The sequence below is a fragment of the Oncorhynchus tshawytscha genome, linkage group LG24 (assembly GCF_018296145.1).
Source record: "Oncorhynchus tshawytscha isolate Ot180627B linkage group LG24, Otsh_v2.0, whole genome shotgun sequence".
Classification (NCBI taxonomy): Eukaryota; Metazoa; Chordata; class Actinopteri; order Salmoniformes; family Salmonidae; genus Oncorhynchus; species Oncorhynchus tshawytscha.
The window spans coordinates 13,967,345-13,979,818 of record NC_056452.1 but is presented as its reverse complement, the minus strand read 5'-3'; the positions used below and the strand labels follow the sequence as shown (position 1 = coordinate 13,979,818).

Here is a 12,474-nt window from a genome sequence, read left to right as displayed (position 1 = left end):
CTGAGAACTAAAGACTCATGTTAGTTCTGGAGCTAATGCTCTAGGCTTTAGCTCAGCGAGCTAACACTGTCTTGAGTTGCGTGGAAACTTTGGGTTCAATACCCATGTCAGTAACATTTACATTGAGCACGGCAGTGAATAATGGCCTCCTTTCATGTCTAGGTTTGGTTGAATGAAGATAGAGGCCGTGTGGATTTCAGGGGTCTGGTTTGGTGGAGCTCTCCATGCATGGCCAGATGTAACAATCCACATTGACTGATCACAGGCTCAGTTTTAGTGTCAAAGCATGAAGAGAAACCAGATCTGTTACAAGGAGAACTATACAACTATACAAGACATGGTTGAGAAGGGCTGACAAAACACTGCAAGGTATTTAGTATAGAATTGGAATCCATAAGACAGCCTTTGGTCAATTTGTACAAATAATGTTGAAAGGAATACATAAGTCAAAACAACAGTCAATAAAACACAAATACATAATGATTTAGTCACATATAAGAGAAGAGCCGTGGCTGAATGTCAGTTTGAGATTTCCCCCTTAGAAGAAGCAAATTAAGACTAGGAAGCACACCTATAGGTTGAGAGGAACCTATTTCCTGGTGCTGATGAATGCCACTGTTGAGTAAATCAGAAACTGAGGCTTGGGTAACAAGAGGCCACAAGATGGCAGACTTGTATGAAACCCCACAGAGGCCAATCCCATGTTTATTTGACGTCACTCACTCCACTTGCTCACATCGGGGCAAATCCTAACTTCCATTTAAGAAGAATTTTCACTGATGGCAATCGAGACTAAGAGAACAGAAGTGAAACTAAGTGGAAGTTATTATTTGACCACAGTGACCACACTATCAAATCCAGAGTTTTAGGAAATGAGGATATTAATGAATCCACTGCACATGTGAGATGTGTTTTGTTTCATAAAGGTGATGTAATTCCTGAAATGTAATGTTTTGTTATAGTGGATTTCTAAAATGTAGTATTTTCAGACCTGTGATGAAATCTACTGTGGAACTCTCGGTGGTCCCCCCTCCAGTATACACTGAGTATACCAAACATTAAGAACAGCTTTTGCCCTCAGAACAGACTCAATTCGTCAGGGCATGGACTCCACAAGGTGTCTAAAGTGTTCCACAGGGATGCTGGCCTATGTTGACTCCAATGCTTCCCACAGTTGTGTCAAGTTAGCTGGATGTCCTTTGGGTGGTAGATCATTCGTGATACACACAGAAAACTGTTGAGTGTGAAAAAACCCAGCAGCGTGGCAGTTATTGACACAGACACCTACTACCATACCTTGTTCAAAGGCACTTAAATATTTTGTCTTGCCCATTCACTCTCTAAAGGGCACACATACACAATCCATGTCTCAAGGCTTAAAAATCCTTATTCAACCTGTCCCCCCTTCATCTACACTGATGGAAGTGGATTTAACAAGTGACATCAATAAGGGATCAAAGTTTTCACCTGGATTCACCTGGTCAGTCTATGTCATGGAAAGAGCAGGTGTTCTTAATGTTTTGTATTCTCAGTGTATGTCAGGACAGTTCTGTTTCATTGGGCTTTCCAGATACGTAGTATGTTTTCCTCTAATTAACATTCCCTGAGGACAGGCTCAGTTTTTGGAATGTAGGAATTCCAGATAGTTTTTTTTCTCTCCAGAATTTAATGACTTCAATATTGCTGGTCTACACAGCTTTTCCTAACCAAAATCAGAAAATGTATGTATATATGAACATTAAGTTATTGTCATTTGTCATAATTTGCCAACCCAGGCTCCATTGTCACTTAACACAGCTGCCGAATTATAACACCATGCCAACACATTTTAAAGATGTTTTAGATGTTCAAGTTGTTTCAAGATTATTTTCATGTTCATATTACTATACATGTAGTATATATGTATTCAATTAAAATGTGTTTATAATACTTCCCATTCAATTGCAATATTTTTACACTTCCAACACTTTCACCAGAAAAGATGACTGATTCAACTCGATACTGTACAGCTAGTATTGTGATAGAAAGGGAATTCCCATCAACTAGTATAAATATAGTGGGTAAAGGCTATGATGGTATCTAACAACTTGCGTTCACTGGTCGGTCAATTGTATCAGCAAATTCCTTGAAGTGCCATCAACCCAAAGGCAATGAACATTCTGATAGGTGAGTAGTACAAGTCCCTCCTTCACTGCTGGTAGACTGACTGACTTCACAACAACTGGATATGAGAAAGAATGCAACAAGTAAAGTAAAACGTGGAATATATTATAGTAGACAATTTATTAGATGGACAGCTTTTAAAACGACAAAAAAAAAATGTAAAATTAGGATGTTTCAACTTTTTTAGTTCAGACAAAAGTTATTTCAGAGAAAGAAGGATACTTCAGAGCAAGTCAAATAGTTGATGGAATCAAGGCTATCATTGAGTTATCACCGTAAAAGATAGTTTGAAGTTATAGCTATGGATTTATTTTTAAAGGTGCAGGTATTTTTGACAGGGGTTCCTGTTCCTCTGTTGCTATTTTTAACTAGGTTATACTCACGGGGATGTGGGTAATTTGCTAGGGCAAATGGGACAGATATTGCATATTCATATCAACCAATGATCACACAGTTTCATCACAACCCCGATTTCGACATTGCATTAAACCGGAGGTTCGGAAGCTATAACAGAGGCAACGTTGTTCTCTACAGTTTTCGCCATTCTCTGCAACATGGCCAGCTACGGTCAAAGCGCACCGATCTTGGAGTATTCTGGCGAGGCGGGTCAACTAGTCGACGATCCAGAATTCAACCTGTCCGTAGAAAACAGCAAGAGTTTGATCAAAAAGGTGTTGGATGCTATTCCTGAGACACACACATCGTGCATTCATTCTGAGGTAAGTGGATCGGCCTCGGCTAAGCCCACTAACGTTACTTCTTCCCGTGGCAGGCTGTACCAGACACCACCGTTTGTGTATCTGTGGGGAGAGTGAGCTGTATAGGCCAAATCCAATCAGATGTATTATCATTCTCCATATTACAGGAAAATGTACATTTAATAGCATACACAAGCATTGAAGAAGCTGTTACCATTCTGGACGATGTTTTTATGTCTATGGTGGTCTGATCGTGCACAAAAAATGTAAACTGTAGCCTATATAGGCCTACTATTACGCACAAAATGTATCCATTTTTGATAGGTGGAATCAGTTTAGTTGGAAATTCCACTCAGTTTAGATAAGTACTTAATGGACGTCCATTGTTCTAATTCTAAACATTGGTTTTCTAATCCTGTCTTTTGGCCCTCAGACCCTGATTCTTAACTCGAGCAGTGAGAACAGGAAACTACAATACCTGGCGATCAACCTTGGCATCCCCTCTGCTCCCACACTCAAAGCCTTGACAGATAACTTTACTTTGGTGAGCGTCAGACTCTGCACTACAGTCTCTATGCCTAATTCACGTGAATATGAAGACCAGGTTCAGGATGAAATATGTTACTACCTGGAGCCTATAGTACTATAGTGACGGCCAGACCTGCCCAGGAACAACTGTAGGCCTGGATTAGAAACTATAAGAAATATGGCATCTGAAAATGATATCAGCCCTAGAAATAAGGCATTGCTTTGACATTTGAGGTCTCTCCATCAGGAGACCTGTCTGAGACGTATGTCAGAGGGACTACAGGTGCACCAGGACCTGCTAAGAGCTGTCGTACAACACCTGGCCAACACAGAGAGAATCACTGCACTGCTGACTGATATCAGAGATCTCCGTGTCCAGATCAACAGGGTGAGGCTCCCTGTAAAACGACTTATACACCATGCACGCATACACAGTATTATAAAATCCCTTGGAGTCAAATACTGTTCCGACATAAATGCTGATTGATTATAGAGTTCTTTGTAATTAGAGTTCTTTGTATCTCCAGATGCTGAAAGCGGTCCAAGTGGTGGAGAGCCCGGTGGCGGTGCAGCCCACAGCCACAAGCCTAGCCTCTCGTCTCACTGGGGACTATGAGGTTCAGGTAGCCACACATCTGACTCTGTTGCAGCTCCAAAGCTTTGGCCAGGACATAGTCCGCAGTCTAAGGAACATAGCCCAAGCAAATGGGCAGAGCGATTGACCCAAAACTGACTTGAAATTGCCATGTTTTTATGGTGATCTATTTTATTTATTTATTTATGATCTATTTATTATTTAGTATATTTATGATTAGATGTGTATTTATAAAATGCTTAAAATATCATTTAAATGCTTTTTTACATGTTCCAATTACAGTGCATTTGGAAAGTATTCAGACCCCTTGACTTTTTACAGATTTTGTTACAGTACAGCCTTATTCTAAAATTGACTAAATTGCCCCCCCCCCCTCAAATCTACACATATAATACTCCATAATGACAGCGCAAAAACAGGTTTTTAGAATTTTTAGCAAATGTATATTTTGGGGCACCAGGTAGCCTAGTGGTTAGAGCATTGGGCCAGTAACCGAAAGGTTGCTAGATCGAATCCCAGAGCTATAAAAAGGTCAAAATCTGTTGTTTTGCCACTAAACAAGGCACTGTTCCTAGGCCATCATTGTAAATTAGAATTTGTTCTTAAATTTATTTAATATATATTGCATTTACATAAGTATTCACACCCTTTGCTCAGTATGTTGTTGAATCACTGTTGGCAGTGATTACAGTCTAGAGTCTTCTTGGGTATGACACTACAAGCTTGGCACACCTGTACTCCCAATCTTCTCTGCAGATCCTCTCAAGCTCTGTCAGGTTGGATGGGGAGCGTCACTGCACAGCTATTTTCAGGTCTCCAGAGATGTTCGATCATGTTCAAATCCGGGCTCTGGCTGGGCCACTCAAGGACATTCAGAGACTTGTCCCGAAGCCACTCCTGTGTTGTCTTGGCTGTGTGCTTAGGGTTGTTGTCCTGTTGGAAGGTGAACCTTCTCCCCAGTCTGAGTTCCCGAGTGCTCTGGAGCAGGTTTTTAAAATCAAGGACCTCTCTGTAATTTGCTCTGTTCATCTTTTCCGTGATCCTGACTAGTCTCCCGGTCCCTGCCGCTGAAACACATCCCCACAGCATGATGCTGCCACCACCATGCTTCACCGTAGGGATAGTGCCAGGTTTCCTCCAGACGCGACGCTTGGCATTCAGGCCAAAGAGTTCAATCTTGGTTTCATTAGAGCAGAGAATCTTGTTTCTCAGTCAGAACCTTTATGTGCCTTTTGGCAAACTACACATGGGTTGTCATGTGCCTTTTACTGAGGAGTGGCTTCCGCCTGGCCACTCTACCATAAAGGCCTGATTGGTGGAGTGCTGCAGAGATGGTTGTCCTTCTGGAAGGTTCTCCCATCTGCATAGAGGAACTCTGTCAGAGTGACCATCGGGTTCTTGGTCACCTCCCTGACCAAGGCCCTTCGCCCCCGATTGCTCAGTTTGGCCAGGCGGCCAGGTCTAGGAAGAGTCTTGGTGGTTCCAAACTTATTCCATTTAAGAATGATGGAGGCCATTGTGTTCTGGGGGACCTTCAATGCAGCAGACATTCACCTCAGGATTCACCTGAGCTCAATTTCGAGTCTCATAGCAAAGGGTTTTAATACTTATGTACATTTTTTGACACGCCAATCCGCACTCCTTAACACCTGCCCGCTTATCCCGGGAAACCAGCCGCACCAATGTGTCGGAGGAAACACAGCTCATTTGACCACCAAAGTCAGCCTGCAGGCGCCCGGCCTGCCACAAGGAGTCGCTAGAGTGTGATAAGCCAAGTAAAGCCCCCGGCCAGAACTGCCAATTGTGCAACGTCCTTTGGGACTCCCGGTCACGGCCGGTTGTGACATAGCCTGGGATCAAACCTGGGTCTGTAGTGACACCTAAAGCACTGCGATGCAGTGCCTTAGATCGCTGCACCACTCGGGAGGCCCTGTTTTTTTATTTTGTATAAAACCCGTTTTCGCTTTGTCATTATGGGGTATTGTTTGTAGATAAATGTAATCCATTTTAGAATAAAGCTGTAACATAACAAAATGTGGAGAAAGTCAAGGGGTCTGAATACTTTCCAAATGCACTGCAAGCCTACTCAATAATTTGCCTGTATGCTTTGTGAGCAACCCTTGTAGTAAGCTTCATAAGCTGTTATCAACTTTTGTCCCAGGGTGTCATTGAGGAAGTTTTTTTTAGGGGTTATACATGAATCCACCATTTGTATTTCATAAGTTCTATGAAAATGTACTGTTTTTTACAGAGACAATTGCTTGCAAGTATCTGTATGTTATACTTCATTTTGGAGTTATTGGTACATTTTATTTTGTCAAATGCAATGCATTAGCGCTCACCAAATATAAACATGTCCGTCCCATGTTTCATGAGCTGAAATAAAAAAATAACCCAAAAATGTTCAATATGCACAAAAAGCTTCTTTCTCTAAATGGTTTAATTTACATCCCTGTTAGTGAGCATTTTTCCTTTACCAAGATAATCCATCCACCTGAGAGGTGTGGCATACCAAGAAGCTGATTAAACAGCATGATCATTACATACCTTGTGCTTGGGACAATACAAGACCACTTGGAAATGTGCAGTTTCATCACACAACGCTACAGATGGCTCAAGTTGAGAGAACGTGCAATTGGCATGCCGTCTGCAGGAATGTCCACCAGAGCTGTTTGCCAGAGAATTGTATGTTTATTTTTCGACCATAAGCCACCTCCAGTTAAGTTTTAGAGAATGTGGCAGTACATCCAACCGGCCTCAGAACCGCAGACTACGTGCATGGCGTCGTGTGGGCGAGTGGTTTGATGTTGTCAACGTTGTGAACAGAATACTCCATGGTGGCTGTGTGTTTATGGTATGGGCAGGCATAAGTTATGGACAATGAACACAATTGCATTTTAGCAATGGCAATTTGAACGAACAGAGATATCGTGATGAGATCCTGAGACCCATTGTGCTATTCATCCGCTGCCATCACATCTTTCAGCATTATAATACACGGCCCCCATGTCGAAAGGATTTGTACACAATTCCTGGAAGCAGAAAATGTCTCAGTTCTTCCATGGCCTGCATACTCACCAGACATTTCACACATTGAGCATGTTTGGGATGCCCTGGATCGACATATGACAGCATGTTCCAGTTCTTGCCAATATTCAGCAACTTCGCACAGCCATTGAAGAAGAGTGGGACAACATTCCACAGGCTACAATCAACAGCCTGTTCAAACTCTATGCAAAGGAGATGTCTCGCTGCATGAGGCAAATGGTGGTCACACCAGATACGGACTGGTTTTCTGATCTACACCTTTTAAAAAATATATATTTCTTAAGGTATTTGTGACCAACAGATGCATATATGTATTCCCAGTCATGTGAAATCCATAGATTAGGGCCTAATGAATTTATTTCAATTGACTGATTTCCTTATATGAACTTGTTGCATGTTACGTTATATTTGTGTTAAGTATAATAACAAAAATTAGGTTTGCAATTGCCAAATATGGTAGGACAAGGGTTGTCTAGTAAAAGCAGTTGTTCCTTAAAAGCCTTGTGTCTAGATGCTTGGTTGACCATCTACAGAGGAAATGAAGGATTATTAGACAGTGAGTAAGCATCTTCTGTGAACCCGAAAGTAACATTTAGACTGTTACGTCTAATGACATGCCTTATTTCCCTCCCCCTCCAGGGACTTCATTTAGGAAGTTATGCAAGGCTAGATGACTGATAAGCACGAGCTCACTAAGAATCACCAGTGGGGTGTTCCTTCAAAGGCCCGGGGAATATCACTCAGAGAGCATCACACCACCATGTGACAGTGAAGAGGTTGAACATGTGGGATTATGGTTATTGTGGTCATGTTCATTTGGCATCAAACAGAAGAAAATGGTCTGAAACAGGGATTAACTACCAATAACAAATGCTTATTTTCATTTTCAGTTGCAAAACATTCTGCTATGATGTGCCCTAAAGAATAAGGCCCTTTCTGTCTCAAAACAATGCCATGTGATCATCCGTCATGGGTAAGGCCCTGTGTTTTGGTTATTCATGTCATATGACCTAGATTTTTTTCCTTACCCAGAAATGAGAATAAGACACAAAATCTGAGGATGGTGCTGGACCATCTGACTTAAAGCTTTATCAAACTGTCCCCTTTTTATAAGGTTAAAATCCAGGTCATGTGACATGATTAAACAAAACACAGGAACCTAGTGATGGGATAGTGACATTCAGTAGCCATATGTTTGATAACGACAAAAACAAAGAAAGCAACGGGAGGAAGTCACTGTAAACAATGTTACAGGTAGGTAGCCTGTTACTCTAGCAAGGAGCACTGAAGCAATTAACGCACATTACCATTCAAAAGTTGACACATCTAGTCATTCCAGGGTTCTTCTTTATTTTTACTATTTTCTACACCTGTAGTGAAGACAAACTATGAAATAACACATATGGAATCATGTCATGCCCAATAAAGTGTTAAACAAATCAAAATATATTTTATATTTGGCAAAGGGTGGCAACTTTGAAGAATCTAAAATATATTTACATTTGTTTAACACTTTTTTGGTTACTACATAATTCCATATATTATTTCATAGTTTTGATGTCTTCGCTATTATTCTACAATGTAGAAAATAGTCAAAATAAAGAAAAACCCTTGAATGAGTAGGTGTCCAAACTTTTGACTGGTACTGTATATACTTTGTATTTAAGTGAAAATATTTGAATTCTGAAAATTATCAGCATACTGAAAAACACCTATAAAATATCTTAATTTAGAAGGCATTTACATTTTCATGAGGCGTTATTATGAAGATGACAATATGTACACTTTTTATGAATAATGATTTCAAGATTGTGAAAACATTTAATTTGACAGTTTTGTATTACTGACCATAGAGACGATTGAAATGAGAAACCATAGAGACTATCAAAATGAAAGAAAACCTACATTTGAATGAATGATGAAGCAATCAGGATTACATAACAGTTGTTAACCAACTTTGGAGTATCGTGAAACTGGCATTTCTATGCCAAAGTGATGAAACACCATCTAAGTGGAGTCCCAAGCTTTGAAGTGTGAATCCTAACTTCCACTTTGTCAGATCTTCTCTTAGTCTCACATTGACGCTAATGCATGACTAAGTAAAATGCTTATTTATTTGTGAAGCTGGTTTCGCCCCTGAGTGACTGGAGAAATATAATCCATGGAGAAGGCAGAGGTGGGTGAGCTGAGCCCTGGGAACCATCAGAGTACCATAAGACTAAGCTGGCCTTTGCTGCTACGCTCCTCCCCAGGGGCAGTGTCAGGTCAGTGATGCCCACGACCGACAGACAGACAACACACGACACACTTCTTCAACTACAGTTGAAGTTGGAAGTTTACATGCCGTTTTTCAACCACTCCACAAATTTCTTGTTAACAAACTATAGTTTTGGCAAGTCGGTTAGGACATCAACTTTGTGCATGACATGACATTTTTCAAACAATTGTTTACAGACAGATTTCACTTATAATTCACTGTATCACAATTCCAGTGGGTCAGAAGTTTACATACACTAAGTTGACTGTGCCTTTAAACAGAAAGAAAATGATGTAATGGCTTTAGAAGCTTCTGAAAGGCTAACTGACATAATTTGAGTCAATTGGAGGTGTGTCTGTGGATGTATTTCAAGGCCTACCATCAAACTCAGTGCCTCTTTGCTGACATCATGGGAAAATCAAAAGAAATCAGCCAAGATCTCAGAAAAACAATTGTAGACATCCACAAGTCTGGTTCATCCTTGGGAGCAATTTCCAAACGCCTGAAGGTACCACGTTCATTTGTACAAACAATAGCACGCAAGTATAAACACCATGGGACCACACAGCAGTCATACCGCTCAGGAAGGAGACGAGTTGTCTCCTAGAGATGAACGTACTTTGGTGTGAAACGTGCAAATCAATCCCAGAACAGCAGCAAAGGACCTTGTGAAGATGCTGGAGGAAACAGGTACAAAAGATTCTATATCCACAGTAAAATTAGTCCTATAGCGACATAACCTGAAAGGCCGTTCAGCAAGGAAGAAGGCACTGCTCCAAAAACCACCATAAAAAAGCCAGACTACAGTTTGCAACTGCACATGGGGACAAAGATCGTACTTTTTGGAGAAATGTCCTCTGGTCTGATGAAACAAAAATAAAACTGCTTGGCCATAATGACCATCGTTATATTTGGAGGATAAAGGGGGAGGCTTGCAAGCCGAAGAACACCATCCCAACCGTGAAGCATGGGGGTGGCAGCATCACGTTGTGGGGTTGCTTTGCTGCAGGAGGGACTGGTGCACTTCACAAAATAGATGGTATCATGAGGACAAGAAAATGATATGGATATATTGAAGTAACATCAGTCAGGAAATGAAAGTTTGGTCGCAAATGGGTCTTCCAAATGGACAATGACCCCAAGCATACTTCCAAAGTTGTGGCAAAATGGCCTAAGGACAACACAGTCAAGGTATTGGAGTGGCCATCACAAAGCCGTGACCTCAATCCAAAAGAACATTTGTGGGAAGAACTGAAAAAGTATGTGCGAGGAAGGAGGCCTACAAACCTGACTCACTAGCTCTGTCAGGAGGAATGGGCCAAAATTCACCCAACTTATTGTGGGAAGCTTGTGGAAGGCTACCCAAAACATTTGACCCAGGGTAAACAATTTACAGGCAATGCTCCCAAATACTAATTGAGTGTATGTAAATGTCTGACCCACTGGGCATGTGATGAAAGAAGTAAAAGCTGAAATAAATCATTCTCTCTACTATTATTCTGACATTTCACATTCTTGTGGTGATCCTAACTGACATAAAACGGAATTATTACTAGGATTAAATGTCAGGAATTGTGAAAAACCGAGTTTAAATTTATTTGGCTTAGGTTTATGTAAACTTCCAACTTCAACTGTAGCTCTTCAAATCATAAAATAATACAATTCAATAAAAGTATGAACAAAGAAACAAGAGGAATGAGAAGTACTTTTTTTAAATCATACATTAAAAGCATCATAATTTCAAGCTGTACTCCGTGATCACAGCATCATAAAAGTGTGGATGCAAGAATGAGGTCAGCTAGAGACTTGGGGCCAGATGTACTAAGAATTTTTTTTAAACATAGAAGGTAGAAATAGTAAAATTATCGTTATCAAAAGAAATGAAAAAAAAACTCATCATTGCAGGAATATGTCTCCCCAGAATGTGTTGAGTAAAAATCCCATGTCGAGGTCACATTTCTTACCTAAATTGCGTAGAACTAACAATCAACTGTTATCACTACATAACTACTCTCCTTCCCCTAGACTACCACAGTTCATCTCCCCCACGGTCAACTCCCCTCTCTCCCACTCACCATGGTGAAAGGCATGAACTGCAAGATGCTCCCGCAGCTGCCCTGTTCCAGGCACTCCACACACTCCTTCATGAAGCTCTGCACAAACTGGATGTGTGGCCCCGCTGTCTTGGAGCCCAGGACAGATGAGATCAGCAGGAACAGGTTGGCTTTAGAGGGAGAAAGAGAGAGAGCAGAGTGGATCCGTCCTGGGCTCCACTAAATCACATTTTAGTCATTTAGCAGACGCTCTTATCCAGAGCGACTTAATCAAACATATAAGGTAGAATGAAATCGTTATGAGAAGCACTAAAACATTAAAGGCATGCCCTGGTAAGCCATACTGGTAAGCCACAATGCCAAATAGGTGCTAAAGCTTTGAGACCGGCGCATGGTTCTAACCTAGGACGTGGTTGAGAGGGTCCCTCATGTTGACCGTGTGGAGCTGGGAGGCCGATAGGGAGGTGGACATGGAGCGGTCACCTACAACACAACCACAAGAGACAGGGAAAAGATTAAAGGTCATTATAGTGACAATCAACAGGAATGGAGAAAGAGGAAAAAGTGTCTTCATTAGCAAAGTCAAAAGAGTAGGGGGGTTATTGTGGTTCATAGGCAGCCAAGGTTAAAGACCCCATATGGAAGTTGTGTCAGTGAGTACGGTTACATGCACACAATATTACGATTATTGTGACGTCAGATTAATATACTGAACAAAAATATAAATGCAACAATTTCAACGATGTTACTGAGTTATAGTTCCTATTAGGAAATCAGTCAATTGAAATAAATTAATTAGGCCCTAATCTATGGATTTTACATGACTGGGAATACAGATACTGTTGGTAACAATAAAGGTAGGGTGTGGATAACAAAAAAAATAAAAATCTGTATCTGGTGTGACCACCATTTGCCTCATGCAGCGCGTCACCTCCTTCGCATAGAGTTGATCAGGCTGTTGATTGTTGTCCCACTCCTCTTCAATGGGTGGGCGATGTTGCTGGATATTGTCGGGAAGTGGAACAAACGGTCGTACACGTCAATCTAGAGCATCCCAAACATGCTCAATGTGTGACATGTCTGGTGAGTATGCAGGCCATGGAAGAACTGGGACATTTTCAGCTTACATGA

General features: G+C 41.1%; 1 pseudogene; it reads right to left on the bottom strand.

Moving 5' to 3' along the window:
* Positions 1 to 2,264: 2,264 nt before the first annotated feature.
* The window catches only part of LOC112223251, a 30,577-nt pseudogene continuing 20,367 nt past the window's right edge, over positions 2,265 to 12,474 (bottom strand).